This window comes from Mustelus asterias, chromosome 4 (genome assembly GCF_964213995.1).
Source record: "Mustelus asterias chromosome 4, sMusAst1.hap1.1, whole genome shotgun sequence".
NCBI lineage: Eukaryota > Metazoa > Chordata > Chondrichthyes > Carcharhiniformes > Triakidae > Mustelus > Mustelus asterias.
This window is the reverse complement of record NC_135804.1, coordinates 11857623-11881933: the sequence shown is the minus strand read 5'-3', so window position 1 is coordinate 11881933 and position 24311 is coordinate 11857623. Positions and strand designations below refer to the sequence as shown.

At 43.4% G+C, this 24311-nt stretch overlaps 1 protein-coding gene across 1 annotated transcript in view; it reads left to right on the top strand.

Moving 5' to 3' along the window:
* The window catches only part of wwox (WW domain containing oxidoreductase), a 924282-nt gene that overhangs the window by 829248 nt on the left and 70723 nt on the right, over positions 1–24311 (top strand). The gene's annotated exons all lie outside the window — the stretch shown is intronic.

Here is a 24311-nt window from a genome sequence, read left to right as displayed (position 1 = left end):
AATTATATTGCATACTTTTTAGAAGGGAGCTTGGAAAAACCCCTCAAGCACTAGATTTAGTTGACATTTACCTCACATGAGAGTGTTTCTTTTCAATTGCTTGAAATGTCTAGTTGGGTCCTGCAATAAGTAAAAATCATTAAGGAAAGGAATAATGTACAGTTTTGGTTTGATAATTCAGCCACATGCTATTTGATAGCTACATCAAAACAGGGACAGCATTGAAGATTTGTAATAGTGGAAGGTTTCCATAACCACTCCTTCGAAGATCAAACACATTTTATCGTGGTGTCCTTGGCCCTTGTATTCCAACAATGGCGTACTGAAGTTAGTTCATAGAATCATAGAATCCTACAGTGCAGAAGGAGGCCATTCGGCCCATCGAGTCTGCACCAACCTCGATCCCACCCAGGCCCTATCCCCATAACCCCCTGCATTTACCTTAGCTAGTCCCCCTGACACTAAGGGGCAATTTAGCATGGCCAATCCACCTAACCCACACTTCTTTGGACTGTGGGAGGAAACTGGAGCACCCGGAGGAAACCCACACAGACACAGGGAGAAGGTGCAAACTCCACATAGGTCCCTGGCACTGTGAGGCAGCAGTGCTGACCACTGTGCCACCGTGCCGCCCTGAGTTATATTGTGTACCTTATCAGTTAGTAAACTTTCATTATTTTATTCCTCTATCCAATCTTATACTAAACCAAAACACTACGCTGCTGATATGTCTTGGAACAACGTGTACCTAATTATGTCCAAATTTCTGAAATGAAGCAAGTGTGTCAAGGAAGGTGCACCAGTAGTGTGTCATGTAGCATGAGGATACAAGTGTGCATATGCAGCATTCCCTTCATCATGTTCATTTTGGGAATCAAGGTGGGAATGGTAAAGTTGTAATGTGCTCAGAGATGGGTGGCATGGTGGCACAGTGGTTAGCACTGCTGCCTCACAGCTCCAAGGACCTGGGCTCGATTCCCGGTTTGGGTCACTGTCTGTGCAGAGTCTGCACGTTCTCCCTGTGTCTGTGTGGGTTTCCTCCGGGTGTTCCGGTTTCCTCCCACAGTCCAAAAATGTGCGGATTAGGTTGATTGGCCATGCTAAATTGCCCCTTAGTGTCTTGGGATGTGTAGGTTAGAGGGATTAGTGGGGTAAATGTATGGGGTAGTGGGGATAAGGCCCAGATGGGATTGTTGTCGGTGCAGACTCAATGGGCTTAATGGCCTCTTTCTGTACTGTAGGGATTTTATGAGGAAGGAGTCACATGTTTGATCCCAGTCTGTAATATGTTAGCTGATCTCACCAGGGGCAGCATTGGGAACATTACATTTGGCATCAGTTCGGGATGGGGGTTGGATGGTGGGAAAATGGGGAGAATTGACCAGGGTTCCCATTTAATCTGCAGATTGGAGTTGGTTGAAGACTAGGTCAGATGTCATTGTGATGTCTTCCATGGTGGAATTGTCTTTGAGTGCCCAGCATATCAAGAAGCAAGTTTGAAAGATGCTTGCTTGGGATAATTAAGAATAGATACTGTACACCAGCAAGAATCCTCCTTCAAGAAATAGTAGGAAGATAATTTTAAGTTTAAGTTTATTTATTAGTGTCACAAGTAGGCTTACATTAACACTGCAATGAAGTTACTGTGAAAATCCCCTAGTTGCTATACTCCGGCGCCTGTTCGGGAACACTGAGGGAGAATTTAGCATGGCCAAGGCGCCTAACCAGCACATCTTGCAGACTGTGAAAGGAAACCAGAGCCCTGCACCCGGAGGAAACCCACGCAGACACGGGGAGAATGTGCAGACTCCGCACAGAGAGTGACCCAAGCCAGGAATCGAACCTGGGTCCCTGGTACTGTGAGGCAACAGTGCTAACCAATGTGCCACCGTGCCGCCTTAAATTGACCAGGACTGAGTGGAGAGAACATGGCATTAGCTTTTTTAAGAAAGAAATGGAAAAACGGATGGACTGTTGATCCTTTCACTACTTCCATCTTTTTGTTTCCCCCCCGCCCAACCCCATCTCTCTTAGCTGCAGTGATTCATCAACTGGTTGCAAGGAGGTTGATAAATTGAAAGCAGAGGAATCTTTTACACCCTTAACTGACTTGGCATGGCATGGGAGAGGCGAGCAGTAATTTGCAAGGAAATTAGAGAAAATGTTCAGAGATATGGGTAAAGACCAAGGAAATGGGACAAAGTGGATGCTACCGGGACTTGATGGATTGAGTTATAAGGAGAGGCTGAATAGACTGGGACTTTTTTCTCTGGAGCGTAGGAGGCTGAGGGGTGACCTTATAGAGGTCTATAAAATAATGAGGGGCATAGACAAAGTAGATAGTCAATATCTTTTCCCAAAGGTAGGGGAGTCTAAAACTAGAGGGCATAGGTTTAAGGTGAGAGGGGAGAGATACAAAAATGTCCAGAGGGGCAATTTTTTCACACAGAGGGTGGTGAGTGTCTGGAGCAAGCTGCCAGAGGTAGTAGTAAAGGCGAGTACAATTTTATCTTTTAAAAATCATTTAGATAGTTACATGGGTACGATGGGTATAGAGGGATATGGGCCAAATGTGGACAATTGGGATTAGCTTAGGCGGTTTTTAAAAAAAAGGGCGGCATGGACAAGTTGGGCCGAAGGGCCTGTTTCCATGCTGTAAACCTCTATGACTGTATGACTCTATAAGTGGATTGGTCTTCAAAAGGCTTGCACACACTCGTTGGCCTGAATGGCCAGCTTCTGTGCTGTACGACTTGATGATTCTATGATAAGCAGGGATATGTAAAAATAGAGCAGCTTATGCTGTTATCAAGCCCTGTGGTTGATGCCTTGCTAATCGAGTGACTGTATCTGCAGTTCCAGCAAAAGAATGTCTCAGTAAAGCCGGTGGGCACACGTTTGAATTTTTCAATCCATCTTTGTAAGCTCCGATAACTCCGTGTAGTGAAGTGTCTCATTGCAACCTGCATCCGCCCCTGGACCAAGGTGTGGGTGAATGTGTGTAAATGAGCATCTGCAATCTCTGGTAGAAATGGAGAACGTACAGATTCTGACAGCTAACACTGCACAAGCAGTCTGCTTTGATTGACATAATGCATAAAGCTGTGCTGTGTACATTTAGCTCCTGATACAGTCAATAAATATGGTCCTCGGGCAAATATTTGTTCAAGGTGGATCAGTGATGTGTGGGGCTTTTCCCATTCTGTTGTCAATCACAAGAGTAATCTGAGCAAGAATTTGGGTGGTGTGTGATTTTTGTGTTTGGCCGCAGTAATCCTATCAAATAAAACTTCTCAATTAAATGCTGATTGTAATTTGTTTTAAAATGAAGTGAGATGTTTTTGTTCATGCGGTTATCGAAGGTTTGTCAATGAATTAATTTTAATATGTTGGCGTTAGACACCAGCCAGAAAACAATCTAGTTTCCACTCTAAATTCTTTGATCTTCTCCGTTAAGTCTCCATTCTCTTTTCCACTACGTCTTTTCTCCACATTAATGATCAGTTCCGCTCACCGTCCACTCCTTTGCTGATTGGTCCACTCCTTATACGTCAACTTGATTCAGTGCAACTCCTTTGGTGCAAACAATCTCCATTCTTCCTACAATAGTGTCCAAGACACTCCTTCTCCTTGTGGCCTCCTCTATATCGGAGAGACCAAATGTAGACTGGGTGCTCACTTTGCTGAGCACCTCCGGTCTGTGCGCAATCAGGATCCTGACCTTCCCGTTGCTTGCCATTTTAACACACGATCCTGCTCCCATGCCCACATGTCTGTCCTTGGCCTGCTGCAATGTTCCAGTGAAGCTCAACGCAAACTGGAAGAACAGCATCTCATCTTCCGGTTCGGCACGTTACAGCCTTCCAGTTTCAATATCGAGTTCAACAACTTCAGATGATTATCTCTACCCCTCCTCCACTCCATTGTTTTCATTTTATTTTATTTTTAACTGTTCTCTGCCTTTTATTTTTTTATTGTCTTTCTTTATTCCCCCCTTTTCCCTATTTTATCCCCTCTTTCCTTACCTTTTCTCCCCCTTTGCTTCCCCTACCCCCCTTTTTCTCAATTTTACCTCTCTCCCACCCATCTCCACCCCCCCCCCCCCCCCCCCCCCCGCCTCTCCCCCCCCCGCCTCTCCCCACATCTTCATCTGTCACAGTTTACCCTCTGATTTCAGCTTCAGTGCCATTTGGCCATTCACATCTTCCATTCTCTCCATGACTGCCACTGGCAGCCTTTCCCCTTGATTTTGTGGCTATGACTCATCTTTCATTCCCGCACCCTACAGTATAAATATCTCCCACTTTCTTTTAGCTTTGACAAAGAGCCATCTGGACTCGAAACGTCAGCTCTTTTCTCTCCTTACAGACGCTGCCAGACCTGCTGAGATTTTCCAGCATTTTCTCTTTTGGTTACTCCTCCTTGATCTTTAGTGGGATGAAGTACGTTTTGTTTTGTCCGGTATTTCAAAGTCACTTTACTTCAGTTGTAATGCAAGTCTTCACAACTGGCTTTGTGCCGTTGATGCCATTTAGTTCTTCATCTATTGAGTTTCTCACTATCTCCTCTAATCTGGGAGTTCTAATCTCCCAGTTCACCCTCCAAGTTGAAGCTCCCTCCAGGACAACCTCCATCCCCCTTCATGCTCAAGGCCTTTTCTCCTCAACGATGCATAAAAACCAGGTTGATTCAAAGTGCTACATTTTTGGATGACATGTTCACAGCAGTCTGCATTTATATAGCACCTTTAATGTCGTAATGTGTCCCAAGGTGCTGCACTGAAGGATTAGCAAAATCTGACACCAAACCACATGAGAAGATATTAGGACATGTGAATGGAAGTTTGGGTCGGCAAGTAGGTTTTTAGGAGCGTCTTGATAGGAGATAGATGTAGAAATATGGACATATTTCTGGGGAGAATTCCAGAGAGTAGGAGTTGGGCAGCTGAAGATACAGCCAAACCTCAGTGATGGCATTGGCTATGTGTAAAAAGGTCAGAATTGGAACGCAAGCTTTGTCTACCTGCCTGTAACAGATTACACAGAATTTCTTAAAAATGGAAGGGAGGCCTCCTGTTGTGTTGGCTAACATTCCTCCTTCAAATGGCCTCAACGGTTAAAAGAAAACTAAATCTGTTTTCTCAGTTTTAATTGTCCATCAAGTTGCTCCTTTAAGTGAACATAATGAATAAGATCACATCCAACTCAAACTGCATCGCACTCCCCAGTCAAAATCACTTGCTGACATTATTGACCAGGGTGGCGATTCTCCGACCCCACACCCCCAGGCACAAATAGCGTAATGGCTGGGGAATCTTGCAAGAGGCACCAAATGCGATTTGTACCAGGAAGAACCTGTTTTGAGATTCTCCCCCCTCCACACACTGACTTAATCTGGTTTATGCCTTCATTCTGATTTTAATTTGCAGTGTCAGTTTGAAACTGGATTCCTCCGGCTCCCAGGATTCATCAACCCTCCTGCGCAACGGGAAGCCAGTGCAAATCACCACTGCTCTCCATAAACGGAGACCAGGCGTGATGGCAACATCAGGTGGCTCGGAGGCCATTGAAGCCCCTGGGTGGTTAGGAACATTTGCTGGGTTGTGACCTGGCACTGCCCTGTATCTTCGTCCCCTTGTTCAAGACTCTCCCACTAGTGAAAACACCTCATTATCTACCCTGTCAAGCCCTCTCAGGATATATGTTTGAATAATGTCACCCCTTACTCTTCTAAACTCTAAGGAATACAGACTCAGACTATTCAGTCAGTCTTGATAGGACAACCCTCTCATCTCAGGAATTTATACGATTTCTTTTTGTACAATCCCTCCAGTGCAGAAGGAGGCCATCCGGCCCATCGAGTCTGCACCGACTGCAATCCCACCCAGGCTCTATTCCCGTAACCCCTCATATTTACCCTGCTAATCCCCCTGACACAAGGGTTGATTTAATAAAACCTGGGCCGCATCATGATGTTGGCTGTGTAGAGATTTTGGATATTCCTGACTGTCTTACAAGACTGGGTTGATGTTTTTTCACATTTTCCTACCTGCCTAGGATAGCTTCAACTATAACAACCTAAATAGGTATGGTGCCCATCACATGGTAGAACGTCCCAAGGTGTTTCACAGAGGCATAAGTCTGAAAGACGTGCTGGTTAGGTGCATTGGCCACACTAAATTCTCCCTCAGTGTATCCGAACAGGCACCGGAGTGTGGCGACTAGGGGATTTTCACAGGAACTTCATTGCAGTGTTAATGTCAGCCTATTTGTGACACCAATAAATAAACTTTAAACTTCAACTTTAAAAAGGGAAAGGAGAGATGTTGAACCAAAAAAAAATGGACCTACCTCGCACTAAGTTGATCTTTCTGTACACCCCAGCTATGACTGTAACACTAGATTCTGCACTCTCCCCTTTCCTTCTCTATGAACGGTCTGCTTTGTCTGTATCGTGCGCAAGAAACAATGCTTTTCACTGAATACTAATACATGTGACAATAAATCCAATCAAATCAAAGGTTGTTGCAGTGCTGATCAAAAATGTAGTTGAATTGGCCAGTTTTAAGGAGGGTCTTAATTGGAGCTGAAGGAGGCGACCAGTGAAAGAGAGTTAGAAAGAGAATTCTATGCATTCTAGCCTGTGATGGCACTCTGTTTCTCTACACAGAGGTTGTCCGACCTGTCGGGTGTGCTTTTCATTCTTATTTTAATGCACATGTCTGGCATCTGCAGTATTTTATTCCTGTTTTTCTGTAACATATAATACTCCATTTCTCAATTTTGAAAAGAAAAAGGAGTGAGCTACAGGCAGCGGGTTCCTTGTAGTGTAACTTTTAAACTGGTGACGAAAATAATAGACAAGCAATTTACACATAGCTGTAGCTTATAATTAGGGTTGTAAGTACTGCACCAAACAGAGAGGTGTGAAGTTTCACAAACTCAAGGGGATCCTGTGAAATTTATCGGTTTCCTCCTAAAATCAATGTAAAATGCGATAAAAATTAATTGCTGAATTTCTAGGGGTCCCCACTGACTGCAAGGAATCTGGGTAGCCTGTGTGAAATGTGCGTCTCCCCTCAGAATCTAGATTCTATGATATCAATTAAAAACAGCACATAAAATATGAAATATAAAATGAATGGTTCGGTAGCAAGCGACTGCACCAAGTAGCTGTATTGTTTATCAACATAGTTAATAGAAAACACTGGAGAGCTTTATAGCTGATGAGGTTCTGAGCTGTGATGGTATTCAGTCAGCTAACCCTGCACAAAACATTAAACTATGTAATGGTGGCACTGCATGCTGATTAGAACGGTGATTTATTACATTAATGTGCAGCACAGAAGCAGGCCATTCGGCCCGACTGGACCAGGCTAGTATTTTGCTCCACACAAGCCCTCCTTCCATCCATCTTCCTCAAACCATATAAATACTGTGGCAATCAGAGCAGGTCAAAGGCTAGGAATACTGCGGTGAGTCACTCTCCTCCTGACTCCCCAAAGCCTGTCCACCATCTACAAGGTACAAGTGTGATGGAATAATCTCTACTTGCCTGGACAAGTGCAGCTCCAACAACACTCAGGAAGCTCGACACCATCCAGGACAAAACAGCCTGCTTGATTGCGACCCCTTCCACAAACATTCACTCCCTCCACCACCAATGCACAGTAGCAGTAGTGTGTACCTTCTACAAGATGTACTGCAAGAACTCACCAAGGTTCCTTAGGCAGCACCTTCCAAACCCATAACCATTACCATCTAGAAGGACAAGGGTAGCAGATATCCGGGAACACCACCACCCGGAGGTTCCCCTCCAAGTCACTCAGCATCCTGACTTATCATCATTCCATCACTATCGCTGTGTCAAAATCCTGGAACTCCCTCCCGAACTGCACTGGATGTACTGGACTGCAGTAGTCAAAGAAGGCAGCACACCACCACCTCCTCAAGGGTAAATAGGGGTGGGCAATAAATGCTAGCTCAGCCAGTGATGCCTATATCACGTAAATAACCTTATCGGCATGACTTCATAGATTCACAGAATAGTAGAATACAGAAGGAGGCCATTGAGCCAGCGTGTCTGGACTGACCCTTTGAAGAGTAATCCAGTTAGTCCCACTTCCATGCTCTTTCTTCATGTTGCTCCAACTTTTCTCTTTCTGGTATTTATCCAACTCCCTTCGGAAATCTACCATTGAATCTCTATAACCACTATCTCAGGCGGTGAATTCCAAGTCCTAGCTGCTGGTTGAGTAGTGAAAGAAATCCTTCACTCTATGCCCTGTGGTTACCGACCGCTTCAGCCGTTGGAAACAGTTTTTCTTTATTTAATCTATCTAAACTCTTCATGATTAGTCAACATTTCTTACTTCCTCATGCATTTAACCAGCTTCCCCTCACACAATCATAGAATCCTACAGTGCAGAAGGAGGCCATTCGGCCCATTGAGTCTGCACTGACCACAATCCCAGCCAGGCCCTATTCTCATAACCCCACATATTTACCCTGCTAATCCTCTGACACTAAGGATCAATTTAGCATGGCCAATCAACCTAACCAGCACATCTTTGGAGTGTGGGAGGAAACCGGAGCACCTGGAGGAAACCCACACAGACACAGGGAGAATGTGCAAACTTCACACAGACAATGACCCCCGAGGCCGGAATTGAACCCGGGTCCCTGGCGTCATGAGGCAGCAGTGCTAATCTGTGCCACCGTGCCACCCCATGCCCCAGTCTTGTATCGGAGCCATAACAGGCCCTGAGCACATTGGTGGAGTCAGCCAGTCTTTTCTTTAAAACCGTCACTGGAGCATTCCATCACCCAGATCCCTTTGAAAGCTGCAGAGGAATCTGAGCAATATTAGAATACTGTGGATACTGCAAGCACTGGAACTTACTTTGAAATGACGCAGCATGATGTACAATGGCATTGATTTTGTTGCAGCTGTGATGGAGCAAAACATGAAGGAAAGAGTTGCATTTATACAGTGTCTTTCACAACCTCAGGATGGCCCAAAGCCCTTTACTGCTGGTTAAATACCTTTGAAGTGTAGTCTCACTGCTGTAAAGTAAGGAACACAGCAGCCAATTTGCGCACAGCAAATTACCCCAAACAGCAATGACATAATTACCAGGGGCTACCTGTTTTTCGATTGATGTTGACCGAGATATAACTTTTGACACCAGGAGAGCTCCCCTGATTCTCTTCACCTGAGAGGAACGATGGGACCTCGGTTTAACATCTCATCTGAAAGTGGAGCACTTTCTCAGATGCTGCACTGCAGCCGCTCACTTGGATTGCATACTCAGATCTCCGGAGGGGGACTTGAATCCACGACTTACTGACTCAGAGGTAGAGGTGGGGCGGCACGGTGGCACAGTGGTTAGCACTCTTGTCTCACAGCACCAGGGGCCCGGGTTCGATTCCCAGCTTTGGTCACTGTCTGTATGGAGTTTGCATATTCTCCCCGTGTCTGCGTGGGTTTCCTTCGGGTACTCCAGTTCCCTTCCACAGTCCAAAGATGTGCGGGTTAGGTGGATTGGTCACGCTAAATTGTCCCTTAGTGTCAGGGGGACTAGCTAGGGTAAATGCATGGGGTTATGGGAATAGGGCCTGGGTGGGATTGTGGTTGGTGCAGACTCGATGGGCTGAATGGCCTCCTTTTGCACTGTAGGATTCTATGATTCTATGGTGCTGCCAACTGAACCACAGGTGATACAGCCGACTTCCTGTTCATGGATTTATTGAATGGCAGAGCAGGCTCGAGGGGCCGAGTGGCCTTCTCCTAATTTGTATGTTCATTTGCTCCACATGAGTCTCCTCCCATCCTAGTTCATATCATCTGATCAGCTTAGCCTTTCTCCCTCGTATACTTACGTAGCTTCACCTTAAACGCACCCATATCAGCTTCAGCTATTTCTTGTGGTAGCATGTTTCACAACCCTACTGTGCAAAGGGATGGTAGTTTATGGAAACCAGGCCACTTGCATCATCGCTAACATAATTCACAGGCTTTAATTGGACATGCATCACTGAGCAGGAGCTGGTTTATTTAGTTGTAAATCATCACTCCCTAATATATACCCTGTACTTACAGATAACCCCCCCCCCCCCCCACCCCCACCATGATGCTTTTCATTGTATGGGTTGCAATGCTCAAGCTGTGGGAAAGTTGGTGCGGGGTTGGGGGGGGGTGGTATTTTTTCACAGAGCTGTTTTCATTCTTCTAGATTTTCCCAGGACACACTCCACTGTCCAAAACTGAAAGCTGCTGTTTGTCCTTTGTGCACGGAACATTGCACACGCTAAGCATATCTGGAAACTTGTTGCACATGATATCCGTTCAGTGGGCAGAACAGGATTTGCGTTCTGCTTGCTGCAGAAATGAGCATTCGAATAGTCAGAGGGTTGATGCACAGGGCTGCACAGTTAAGGGAGCTGGTGGTCTCTTCTTGCTCTGTCCACGTAAGAACATGTCCACATTATTCAATCATTTTTGTAGTGTTGGACTGTAGCCAACGGGTCCCTGATGAATACCCTCTCCCTTATCTGCTTACATGTTCATCCAGTGCAAAGTAATAGCAGGAGTGGTGGTAGAATCCCACTTTATATCAATGCCTGTCAGCAGCAACAATGAAAAATGTTTTCTGCAGGTAATCTTTATTTTTTCTTGGGGAATTAAATGGGAAACAGATGCTTGGTGATTGAGACCATGCAGCTGATGACAGGATTGCACTGGTAGGGCTCACATGCTATTAGTGAGCATCTGTTTAGTTTCACTGCTAAAATGACGTCCTCCTAGAGTGTGGGTTGCACGCTATCTCAAACCAGGTAGCAAAAGAAAAGACACTTAATGTATTTTGATGTTAAGCTGGCTTCAAGCCCAAGTTTTACTTTGTAGAAAATGCCTAGCTCCATTCACGTGTGAGCAGAATCAAGCCTCTCGCAATACTGTTGTTAGTGGCTGCAAAGCAGTACGTTTTACACATGCATGCTATATTCAGGAGATGAGGCTGATCCTATTCCCAGCCGCATCTTCGAAAAGCAATACCAGTCAGAAGGCCTGATTTAGTTTTATATAGAAATTAAGTTCTCGTATCTGTAATTAGTCTTGTAAACTTCACACTGGTACATTGGGCCTGTTTTGAGAAGGAGCTGGATTTAGTTGGATAGCTCTGTCAACAAAGTGGCAAAGGCCCCATCCGGTGCTGAGTGAATCTGTGATTCTTGCTCAAGCTTAAGTCTCCATGCCAGACCACTGCAAGGACAAAATTAAACAAAACAGCTACACACAAACACTCAAAACCCATTGGTTCTTCCTCTGTGCCTGTCTGATTTAAACATAGCTCATTTTACCCCATCAGACATGGGAATAAGATACAATAAACTGAAGCCATTAAAAAATGCAACTCGATCCCATGATGGGAAAATAATATACAAAAGCACTGAACTACCTTTGCTATTCCTGACTTCTTGGCCTAGATTTTAATGTGGGCACAGGAAAATCCAGCCTGTGCATTTTCTGCACCTTCTGAAGTGCACACCTGACCCATGAGTCATTTGCCCAAGGTTTTGGTACTGTGGTGAGCCACAATGGAGTGCATCAAAACCATGGGTGTGGAGACAGGCTGGTTCAAAGGCCCCACCTTGGTCTCCAACACAACAGCCAAGCTACCAATACATTTAAAGCCACCTAAACCTCACCACTCACACCCTCGCCCACCCCCATGCCATCTCAGATCGACTATGCTACCCCATTCCCCCATGTCACCTCCATGTCCCTACATATAGCCACTCCCCAAATATACTTTGTACACTCAGTAGGAGCCATGCAATAGCAACGGGAATCATTTTAAAATCACTGGGGGAAAAGCATTAAACCTCTAACCAATGTAATAAAAGACTGAATTCAACCAAGGAGGTCTTGTAGTGTCGTGGGTAGTTTCCCTACCTCTAAACCAGGAGTTTCAAGTTTGACTCTCATCCCAGGACTTGATGGCCAATGAATGTGCATTCATAACGTGGCAAAACAGTTTGATTATTAACCTGCAACTCCTTCCAGTACACCTATGGCAGGTGGTAAGAGAAGGGGGAGTTTCCTAGTCAGCCAGAACTGTGGTAGTTGTAGTGTAACAGCCTCTTGAAATGAAAAGAGCCCACCCACAAACTCTTGCCACAGGGTTTGCCACATGGCAAGCACCCTCGTCACTTTAAGGGACTGTGAATGAATGCACTATGTGAAAGAAATGACAAATGACTTCAGTGCAAAATAAAATATCACTTTTATTTGTAAACAAGCAAGAAAACACATCGAAGGCATAGTTTGTTATTACAGCCTCTTAAGAGTTCCAATCCTTCTTGGATCAATAGATTACCTCCTAACCTGAAGCCATTGTCAGATTTTGAAACCCAGCCAAACATTCATAATGGCTACAGCTGTCATAACAAAAGCTTCCAGCTGCATTGCCTAAAACTGGCAGAAGACAATGGTGTTCCATTTCCATTTCAAAGAAGAGCACGTTTCAATCAATGGAGGGGAACTGGTGCCAAGAGTTTTCAAAACTTTCCAAAGCCAAGATTTTTAGCAGGCAAAGCAGTCAATCAATTTAAATCGCAGCAGAAAACCTCTCAGCAGAGGCTGACAGGATTTTTAAAATGTTTTTAATGCACTTGCCACTTTCTCTAATGGAAAAAGGTACTGTAATGCATGCCATCACCTACACCATGGTGGTCAGTGTAAGCATCACCTCACCTTTGCAAGAAAAATACCAATGATGGATCACTGCATTAAAACACTTCTACATCACTCTATAGCATATAATAGTGATATTGGAGATGTCAAAACATTTTACACTTACTTTCCAGAATGGTCCTGAATCCTTGGCAATTGTCCCCTGGTGGACACAAGCCCTGCATTTTTAAGGCTTCCCAAACCCACGCCAGCAAACCATAATAGTGTACAGGAGGAAATACACTTTTCTTGTGGTCCGCAAAATGTGGGGGCATCAACCTTGGGAGAGGTATGCTTGCATTTTGCACCCAATGATCGACCTGCTAAAAGGCCAGATGAAAATGACGTAGGGTCAGGAAGGCAGAAGAAAATTGTTTTCCTAGCAAAAAAAGTTAAGTTCAGCGTTTCACAACCTGATTCACACCTTCATTGGGAGATGAAAATCTGGCTCCTCATATTCATACTTCAAAGCATTAGTATATTCATTTGAAGGATGGTAATAAATCATTCAAGGTTCATTCATCTGAACTCTCTTATTCGATTACTGCCTTCCAATCTGTTCCTGCCATTCTCTATTTGCTGCTCATAGTATATAGTTTATAAAAGTATCTGCAAGGCTAAGCAACCTTTCTCACAGTGCATTGTTTGGTACTGATTTAATTAAAACCATGCTGCAAAAGTTAAAGTTTGTCAGTGATATTGAGCAGTTTCTTCAGATACCTCATATAATAAATTACTTGTGCGATTTAATTCTTTCTCTGCTCTTGAAAATCTGTCTGTAACCTCCTCTAGGACGGCATGGTGGCACAGTGGTTAGCATTGCTGCCTCACAGCGCCAGGGACCGGGTTCAGTTCCCGGCTTGGGTCACTGCCTGTGTGGAGTTTGCATGCTCTCCCCGTGTCTGTGTGGGTTTCCTTCGGGTGCTTCGGTTTCCTCCCACAGTCCAAAAGACGTGCAGGGTAAGTCGATTGGCCATGTTAACTTCTCCCTCAGTGTTTCCGAACAAGCACCGGAGTGTGGCAACTAGGGGATTTTCACAGTAACTTCATTGCAGTGTAAGCCTACTTGTGACATTAATAAATAAACTTAAAAAAAAAATACTTTTAAGCTTTGAATCACCTTTTCTAATATCACCCTATATGGCCATGTGTCAAATTTAATTTGACATTGCCCCTGAAAAGCTACGTGAAAGAAACAATATAAATGCATGTTGTTATTGTTGTCATCTTTATAATTTAAAAGTAACTACTGTAAATGATTGAGAAGTGCCACCAGAGGTCCTAACTAGTTCCATAGGGCAAAGTATCCCTTCAGTGCCGTAGCTAACCAAGGATGAATCACAATGGACTTCAGTGTAGCCTTGTGCATGTGCACCTTCCATCAGGGATCATGTGACAGGAGTTGGAACTCTTGTCCAATTTGAATATAAACCAACCGCCCTAGAATTTTCAGATGTTGGCTCACCCACCTTTTTTTAAATACAGACACTGCATTGTGCCCTCGCAAATCTGCAGGAATTTGGAGTTGCGTTCCAGCAAATCACGCAGCACAGCTTCCCACCCGACCAGTTCTCCAGGGCAAACGCCATCAGAGCCGGCAGCCCAATCTGAATAATGTGCCCCGCTGCTATCCAGGACTATTTTCACACTGACTTACACAGAGCGAAGTGGCTTCCACTCTCATCCATTGCCACTGGCAACTTAGCAACATTTCCAATAGTGACAAACCACTGAGTAACCAATCAACAGCACAAATGAAGATGGGCCAAAAGCCGTCTCACAGCTCCAGGGACCCGAGTTCGATTCCTGGCTTGGGTCACTGTCTGTGCGGAGTTTGCACGTTCTCCCCGTGTTTGCATGGGTTTCCTCAGGTGCTCCGGTTCCTTCCACAATCCAAATATGTGAGGGTTAAGTTGATTGGCCATGCTAAATTGACCCTCATGTCAGAGGGAGTAGCTCAGGTAAATGTGTGGAGTTATGGGGATAGGCCCTGGATAGGATTGTGGTCGGTGAAGACTTGATGGGCCGAATGGCCTCCTTCTGCACTGTAGGGTTCTATGGATAAGTGTTCTGTGACAGCAACATTATCTTGATATGCCATGCTAAATTGCCCCTTAGTGACAGGGCGGTTAGCAAGGTAAATACGTGGGGTTACGGTGATAGGGCCTAGGTGGGATTGTTGTTGATGCAGGCTCGATGGGCCAAATGGTCCCCTTCTGCACTGAGGGGATTCTATGATTATCGACAGGTTGAGGCCCACAGCCAGCGGTGCGTGGGGTGGGATCTTCCTCTCATGGGATCTGTTATTTCCTGCATTCTTTTTAAATGCTGCTATGTTTGCCTTTGCATGAGAAATCAATTTATCCAGAGAACTGTGTGATTTTATTTTCTTGGCTAAATATTCTTTGACTGCCGTTAAAAGTGTCATTGTGCTACTGTCATTTAGTGGAGAAAAATGCCAGACAGTTTTCATTTCAGCAGCTATGGTTAGTTAGCACTGTTTATCATATGGGCTGGAAGACGGGAATGTTCCCGTCAGACAGATGTGATTAAAATAAGCTTGTTCTGTCCCTTTTATTCAGCTATTCATTTAAAACGCATCAGCTACTGAGATTGGACGTTTCACCTCTGAAATTATGATCAACATAATGACCCTTGCACAGATTCCTGGATAGTGGGCAATATATTTCTCATCAAATTATATCTTTGCATAAGGTACTTTGAGAAAATAGACGGAATGCTTAATATTAATAACGTCCAATTAGAAAAACAAGTCATCTTATCAAGTGGCTCTTGAAAGCCCTTGAGCTTTTACAAGTCACTACGCTGTTTTCTTTTCTCTACAAGTGTTTCCTTGCTTTAGTTTCAAACTAAAACCTCTACAACAGTATACCTATAACTCCCATCAGTTACCTCTCAAAAAGAGACAGATATAATCTCAGTCGCACTGCTGTGGGGTGTTCAAAGTGCATTGTCTGAGATGCCACTGAGCCTGTGCATCAGTTGCAGTCAGACCCACCCAGCACTCCATTCTCTGCACTGTGAGAACTGTTGGTTTGCAAATGTCAGGAGTGAAATTTATGATCTAACAAAGAACAGTACAGCGCAGGAACAGACCCTTCGGCTCTCCAAGCGTGCGCCGATCACGTTGTCCTATCCAGACCAACCGCTTATCCCTCTATTCCCCATTTGTTCATGTGTCTCTATCCAGATAAGTCTTAAATGTCGCTAACGTGTCTGCTCCAACCACCTCACTTGGCAGTGCATTCCAGGCCTCCACCACCCTCTGTGTAAAAAAACTTCCCCCTGCACATCTCCACTGAACCTTTCCCCCTTATCTTGAGCTTGTGCCCCCTTGTAATTGTCATTTTTGTCGTGTGAAAAAGCTTCCAAACTGTTCACCCTATCTATACCCCTCATAATTTTATAAACCATCAAAAAAGTCTGACAGTGATTTCAAATATGTTGAAACATGGAAGATCTTTTCAGAGTTGATGATCCCACTTGTGCGATTTTCTCTTGTCATTTGTTTTTATTCAGATTTCCTGCATTCTAAAGTTATGAGGTACTGAATATCTTTCAGGCTACCAAATAGCAAAGTGGGTTATATTTTTGGACCCCAATGAGTGAGTCTCAGTTTAAACCGGTGGCAATTGATTGGTCATGCACTGGCTGCTGCAGAATCATTGCTCTGCCTGAGAAGTATTGCTCTATTTTTAAAAGAAAATTAAAATATACGGTGAATTCTAACATCAGATGCAGTGTTTATTATCTAGACTTTTGTTCCGGCATTTATTCCATGTGTTTCTTTTAAAATTTCATCTGTGTATCCCAGAAGATCAATTGCATCTTAAAAGATGACTACTTATTATTTACAACACAGAATCAGAGCATTCAGTCCAACTAGTTTTTGCCAATGTTTGTGCTGCACATGAAACTCCTCCAACAACCCCAATTAATCCAGCTTTATTGGTATAACTTTCTCGCTTGTACTTGTCGCTTCAAAACATCTATGCTATATGCCTCAGCCATTCCATGTGGCAGTGCATTCCAAATTCTCACCACTCTCCGAGTAAGAAAATTCTTCCTGAATTCCTTATTGGTGACTGGCTTATATTTATAGTGTGGATCAGGTGATTTAAATTTTACCCATTAGATGGTAGGACATTCCATCAAGGGCAGCACAGTGGTTAGCACTGCTGCCTCACAACGCCAGGGACCCGGGTTTGATTCCAGCCTTGGGTGACTGTCTGTCTATGCTATGTCTGCACCTTCCCCCTGTGTCTGCGTGGGTTTCCTCCGGGTACTCCGGTTTCCTCCCACTGTCCAAAGTTTCCTCCCACACTCCTTCACCCTCTTTCATCCTCCCCCACCCTCTTTCACCCAATCAGGTTAGGTAGATTGGCCACGCTAAATTGCCCCTTAGTGTCCAAAGGTGGGTTGGTTAGATTAGCGGAATAAATGCTTGGGGTTATGGGAATGGAGCTGGGTAAGATGCTCTGTTGGAGAGTCGGTGCAGACTCGATGGGCTGAATGGCCTCCTTCTGAACTGTAGAGATTCTTTGCATTCTATGAGCTTGCTGTTACTGTGGATGAGAAAGGTTTCAGGATCTAACATCATCTCTTTCAGGCCTTATATTATTTGCTTGCTCATTATAAATGAGCAGCAGTTATAACCAATGTTATTCTTCAACCCCACCCAGTATTTGCTGAATACTGGGCCATGCCTTGTGGCTAAAAGACTGGAGGAAAATGATTTTTTAATAAAATCAAGCTTCATTACATTTTTGAACCTGGATGGTAGCACAGTAGATCAAGCTAATGTCGCCAACTCCTTAAGTGAATAAATTATTCAAGGGTCGCTTTCCAGCCTGACAGATTCAATGAAACCTGACTCATTAGATTGGTTGTTCCTTTTCGTTTTTCAGTATTTTCCTTTCTGAAGAGCTAACATTGCCAGTTTGCACCTTCTTGGAAATCAACTGAGGATGAGTGAGTCAGGATCAAGCTTCTCTTCAAATATGCACAGCCGTTTGTAGAAAAGAGGATCCATACAGTACAGAACGGGGCCATTCGGCCCATTGAGCCTATACTGACAACAACAGGCCCACCCAAGCCCTAACCCCATAAACCCACATATCTACCCTGGTGCCAGGGAAATAGTGCTTTGGGATCTTTTACGTTCACCTGAGAGGGGAGACAAGGCCTTAGTTTAATGTTCCACCTGAAAAAAGACACAGCAGCACTGCGTTAGTGCCTCACTGAAATGTCATAGAATCATAGAATCCCTCCACTGCAGAAGGAGGCTATTCAGCCCATCGAGCCTGCATTGCACCAACAACAATCCCACCCAGGCCCTAATCTTGTAACCCCACGTATTTACCCAGCTAATTCCCCTGACACCGAAGGGGCAATTTAGCATGGCCAATCAACCTAACCCATGCATCTTTGGACTCCAAAGAGGTTAAGTTTTCATATTTGCTGCAAAATGTCAGATTCTAAAATTATAACAGAGTTTAGAACTAGCAGTCATTGATTAAGGAGGTGGTCATTCAGGATTCAGTTGGGGAGAAATCAACCTTCACTCGGAGAGTTGGGAATTTTTGGAATTTTCTGGAGGGCTGTGAATGCTCATTCATTGAGTGAACATGTGCGCACTGGAGAACAAAGGGATATGGGGATAGACCAAGAAAGTGGAGTTGATATGGAGGAGGACCAGCCATGATCATCATGCTGTCGGCCCTATTCCTGCTTCTGTTTTATATAGTTAAGACAAACCTTTAGCTGATAGTCTGGTGCCAATGATATTGTGAACCGGTCTCTTAACAAGTATATGAAAGCAAGTACATCAGAGAGAATTGCCTTCTCTATTTTCATTTGTTGCACTCAACACCTTAACTTGATTTTATAGATTGAATGCCCAACCAGTCAGTGTCAGAGTGTACTACAGCACCACTATCCTGTGCTATTATTAAAGTTTCAAAGTTAAAGTTTTAAAGTTCAAAATTTATTTATTAGTGTCTCAAGTAAGCTTACATTAACACTGCAATGAAGTTACTGTGAAAATCCCCTAGTCACCACACTCTGGCATCTGTTTGGGTACACAGAGGGAAAATTTAGCGTGGCCAATGCACTTAACCAGCACGTGTTTCGGACTGTGGGAGTTGGTATTAGTGATGTTGCGGGGGGGATGATTCTACTGCAAATCCTGCCCTAAACACATGGTTAGATTGTGGTGAGACTGGCTGTGGATGGCTTCACCATAGACAAGGACTTGGCCTCCATTTGGCACTGAAACATGATGGTACATGCTGAAATTGGAAGCTTCAAGATTGGAAAAGGCAGCAGGTAGAGTGCACAAACTTACATCCCTTTGCCACATGGCATATTGCATTAGTGCTGGGATGCTCTCCAATAAATTTCCCTTAATATTGACAAAACTTTGAGGTATTAAATTTCAGAGTGCTTAGCTAAAAACTGCCTGGTACTCATTTGCTGAGCAGTTTCTTCCCTGCTGCCATCAGCCTTTGAATGGACCTACCTCGCATTAAGTTTACCTTTGACAAGGTAGGTTGTTGCATAAGGTTAAATCTCATGGGATCCAGGGTGAGGTAGCCAAATGGATACAAAATTGGCTTGATGAGAGAAGACAGAGGATGGTTGTAGAGGGTTGTTTTTCAAACTGGAGGACTGTGACCAGCGGTGTGCCTCAGGGAACAGTGCTGGGTCCACTGTTATTTGTCATTTATATTAATGATTTGGATGAGAATATAGGAGGCATGGTTAGTAAGTTTGCAGATAACACAAAGATTGGTGGCATACTGGACAGTGAAGAAGGTTATTTAGGCTTGCAGCGGGATCTTGATCAATTGGGCCAGTGGGCTGACAAATGGCAGATGGAGTTTAATTTCGATAAATGCGAGATGATACATTTTGGTAGATAGAACCAGGGCAGGACTTACTCAGTTAATGGTAGGGTGTTGAGGAGAGTTACGGAACAAAGTGATCTGGGGTCCCGATTCATAGCTCTGTTAAAGTGGAGCCACAGGTGGACAGAATAGTGAAGAAGGCATCCAGCATGCTTGGTTTCATTGGTCAGAACATTGAATACAGGAGTTGGGACATCTTGTTGAAGTTGTACAAGACATTGGTAAGGCCACACTTGGAATACTGTGTACAATTCTGGTCACCCTATTATAGAAAGGATGTTGTTAAACTAGAAAGAGTGCAAAAAAGATTTAGTAGGATGCTACTGGGACTTGATGGATTGAGTTATAAGGAGAGGCTGAATAGACTGGGACTTTTTTCTCTGGAGCATCGGAGGCTTAGGGGTGATCTTATAGAGGTCTATAAAATAATGAGGGGCATAGATCAGCTAGATAGTCAATATCTTTTCCCAAAGGAAGGGGAGTCTAAAACTAGAGGACATAGGTTTAAGGGGAGAGGTACGAAAAGGTCCAGAGGGACAATTTTTTCACACAGAGAATGGCGAGTGTCTGGAACAAGCTGCCAGAGGTAGTAGTAGAGGCGGGTACAATTCTGTCTTTTAAAAAGCGTTTAGACAGTTACATGGGTAAGATGGGTATAGAGGGATATGGGCCAAACGTGGGCAATTGGGACTAGCTTAGGAGTTAAAAAAAGGGGTGGCATGGACAAGTTGGGCCGAAGGGCCTGTTTCCATGCTGTAAACCTCTATGACTCTGTGACTCTATGACTCTAAGTTGACCTTTCTCTACACCTTAGCTATGACTGTAACACTACATTCTGCGTTCTCTCCTTTCCTTCTCTATGAACAGTATGCCTTGTCTGTATAGCATTGCAAGAAACAAAAGTTTTTCACTGTATACTAATGCATGTGACAATAATAAATCAAATTAAATCGTCAGAAAGGAGGGAGAAGACACTGCAGTGTAGTGAACTGTGTCTTGTAACTGTTAACTGGCAGTCCAGTTATAAGCTTAGCAAGAAAGGAGCAAAAATACTTGCTTTATTCATCCTGAAATACTTCAGAGGAACAGTGAGAATGTTAACCCTTTTAACAAATATGCCTTCCCATGGCTGATTAGCAACCTCAGGGCCGTTATAATTAAACTGCTTTGCTTTTTTAGAACAGATTAAAAATGTGGTAAGGGAGAGGCGGCTTTCCGCGAAGGCAAAATAAAATGCTCACTGCACATCACGTCTCTAAAGGTGGAGCAGAAAAATGGCACCATTGGGGTTAAGGTTCTGCTTCCATTGCCATAGGAGCACAGTATGACCTCTAATCCTACACATTCATGCCACAAAGAGCAATTGTTCAGCAGTAGAATGAGGGGATAGAGGAGCGAAATGAAAAAAAAAACACGTTGGAACCAAAGGTCAGACAGAACCTGTGCCATGTGTTTGGACACAGTACACAACAACATCCTGACTGTTTACTGGGTGAGCGAGCCTTGTGTGTTAGCTTGAAAAGGGAACCAGCTAGTGCCTCTTGCTCAAACAGGAATGCATCATTCAGTTTAAAGGTCACTAAAGGATCCTTTTTTTTATTGTAAGCAATAGTGTATGCAATTTCTCACATTTTATGAGTATCCAAAGTGTAATCTGTTTTATTTCTCTCTCCTTTTCTCTCTTGTCTCCACTCTGCCTGTCCCAGAAGACTATTCCTTTCCATTCCCTCCCCCTCCCTGCACCTCCCCCCTTCCCCTCTTCAATATGCCATAATGTACAAGCTTCCTTAAGAGCTCCGGGTAGCTGGTTCAAGCAATTTATGCAATGTTCGAATGTAATTTTTCTACTCAAAAAGATTGGAAAGGAAATTATTATGGGCAGCTAGCTGAAGATTTGAAAATGGTTATAGAGTAGAAACTCTGTTATCTGGACATACTGGGACTATAATGAGTATTCATAACTGAAAAATATCCCATAATTTTCAAACATCAGTACATATCTCATCTCAAAGTGGGCAAACCTTGGCAACAATATGAATTGCCCAGTAGATTATTTTATTTATTCATATAAAACAGGAGATTCACTCTGTATATTTAAGACATGTTGAAAAACCATATTAAAATTACATTTATGTGACACAATAAAATAATGTTTAATATAAATGTTTATACAATCTATAAGTCTATATTTATACATTCCCCAGTGTGGTCCGGTGAAACATTCTTGAGTTCACTTGGAAGGCAAACTTATTTGACCAGTAAATGCTGGATAGGTTGAAGAGTTGCATTGTGGGCATTTTGCAGTGTGGATGAACGAGGTTGCGCTTTTAATATTTAATGCGCGATTAGATGTAGATTATTAAATACTTTGTGGTTGGTGCGAAGGTGGCAAGTGCATGGTCTTAGGGTTCGAAAACAATGAGTACGTCTCAATGCAGTTGGTCTTCATCTGGAACCTCAGTTTCTGATTCAGTCTTGGGTCACCTTTGACATGTCAGCTATCAATTTATAATCGACTCTAGTCACAGAATAATAATCGGTGTGGAACCCTGAGGAGAGATTAAATCGATTGCAAGCCATTTGGGAGAGGCTCTGTAATTGAAAGCAAAGTAATTATTATTATGACTCCGATTTTCTAGTGACGATTATCCAAACGTGATGTGCAGAAGCTGGTAAAGAAAGGTTGTATGGTGCTACATGCATTTTTCCTTACCGATCATCTCCCTCTATATGTTTGCCCCCTTTGGGTAGGTGGGTTGAATGGGAAGAGGAATTAAAGGAGAAATTCTTCAACATGCTCTCCTATCTATGTTTTTAAATTCGACAAATTTAAATTTTTTTTTGGCATCATGTAGGATCACCATTTTGAATTGCCATTTGTTTCCTGAGCATGACAGAGGTTTTAATGTACACTAGATTATCCCAGCTTGGTATTCCAAGCCTGACTGTAAGCTAGCCTGTGATACTAGCTCCTGTGGAAACCTTATGAGCCATCTGCACAGTTTAGTATCACTGGGCTGGTTCCATGGTAGAAAAAGTAGATGATTAAAGTTTGAAAATATTGCATTTGTTTTGTTCTTTACTTCTAGTTATCTCCCTGCAACTGTCTAGGAAATAACAGCAACTCACAGGGGTTAATTTTAAAGTAAAAGTAAAGCTTATTTATTCGTCGCAAGTAAGGCTTGCATTACACTGCAATAAATTACTGTGAAATTCCCTTAGTCGCCACACTCCGGTGCTTGTTTGGGTAAATGCACCTAACTAGCATCTTTCAGACTGTGCGAGGAAACCGGAGCACCCGCAGGAAACCCACGCAGACACAGAAAGAACATGCAAACTCCACATAGACAATGACCCAAGCCGGGAATCGAACACAAGTCTCTGGCGCTGTGAGGTAGCAGTGATAACCACTGTGCCACTTTAACTTTGAATGCTAATATAAAATGCGTGATATCAAATTAACTGCAATGCTGGTCAAATATCCTTTCCTTTGAAGACAACAAGAGACACAAGAGACACATTTGGTGGGGCTTATAATAGCTGCGTTGGACCCCAAGTCAAATTTTTTTCCCTATGAATTTGCAGGTGCAAACTTTTGCCCGACCATATTAGCATACCAATATGCTACAGTAGCAAATTCAATTAGCCAAATCTGGTTTGTATACACAGTAGTGGATCATCATTGTAGACAATGGATCTGCCCAATAATGTTTTCCTCAATACCTCAAACAATTTTCGCAGTGCATCCGGGAAACAACAGGGGTCAAATCAGGCTTTGTTTAGTTCTGCTCCGTGTTAAATGACCGTAAGTACACCATGTTGGAACACAAAATTGACATTGGTACTATATTTCATTTATAATTGGAAATAAACCTTGAAACTGCTTCAATTTCTCTGCACTTTCACTTAAATAATGTACACAATGTGCCACACTATGTTTACAATTGTTAGGCACAACTGCAACTAATAAGATCAGTGTTGTTGTCGTGTGTTGGTATATAATCATTGATAGCATATAATCACTGCCATGAAACATTTTTTTGCCCAGCCCTGGACAAAACTCTATCACATTTATTAGAGGGACTGAAACTTCATTAAAGCAATCTTCACCCCCAGCTACTAAAACTCTGGTAAGAATGAATCTGCCGGACAGTGTGAAGGTTTGGGGCTGTTTCCTCTCTTTGCCCGGGGCCAACCTCTGTCAGTGCTGTGGAGTCCCAAAAGAAAGATCATATGGCTGAATAACAAATTATTTTCACCACCTTGTCACCGTAGAAACCTCACGCACGCACATCAGGAGACAAGGTCAAAAAGATGTTCTGTATTTACCTACGGCTTCCAATAAAATTGGTCCCTTAAACTAATGAATTAAGAACTATAAAGTTACAGAGTGATCTGGCATCATCTTCGTGAGATGCCTTCCTCCTATTCTTATCCCCCAACGAGTATTTAACAAACCTCCAACCATATGATAGATTCAGTGTAATGTCAAGATGAATCCCCTTACTTGGCACAGAGGATGCTTCTTGCTGTAGAACCTATAAAATTTTAAAGTGAGTAGTCTGTTTCAATTCAAAGATCTTTCTCTGCCTGTGTCTTAATAGCCCTTGTGGTACTTGTGGTATGAACAGAATACTTTATAGGAAA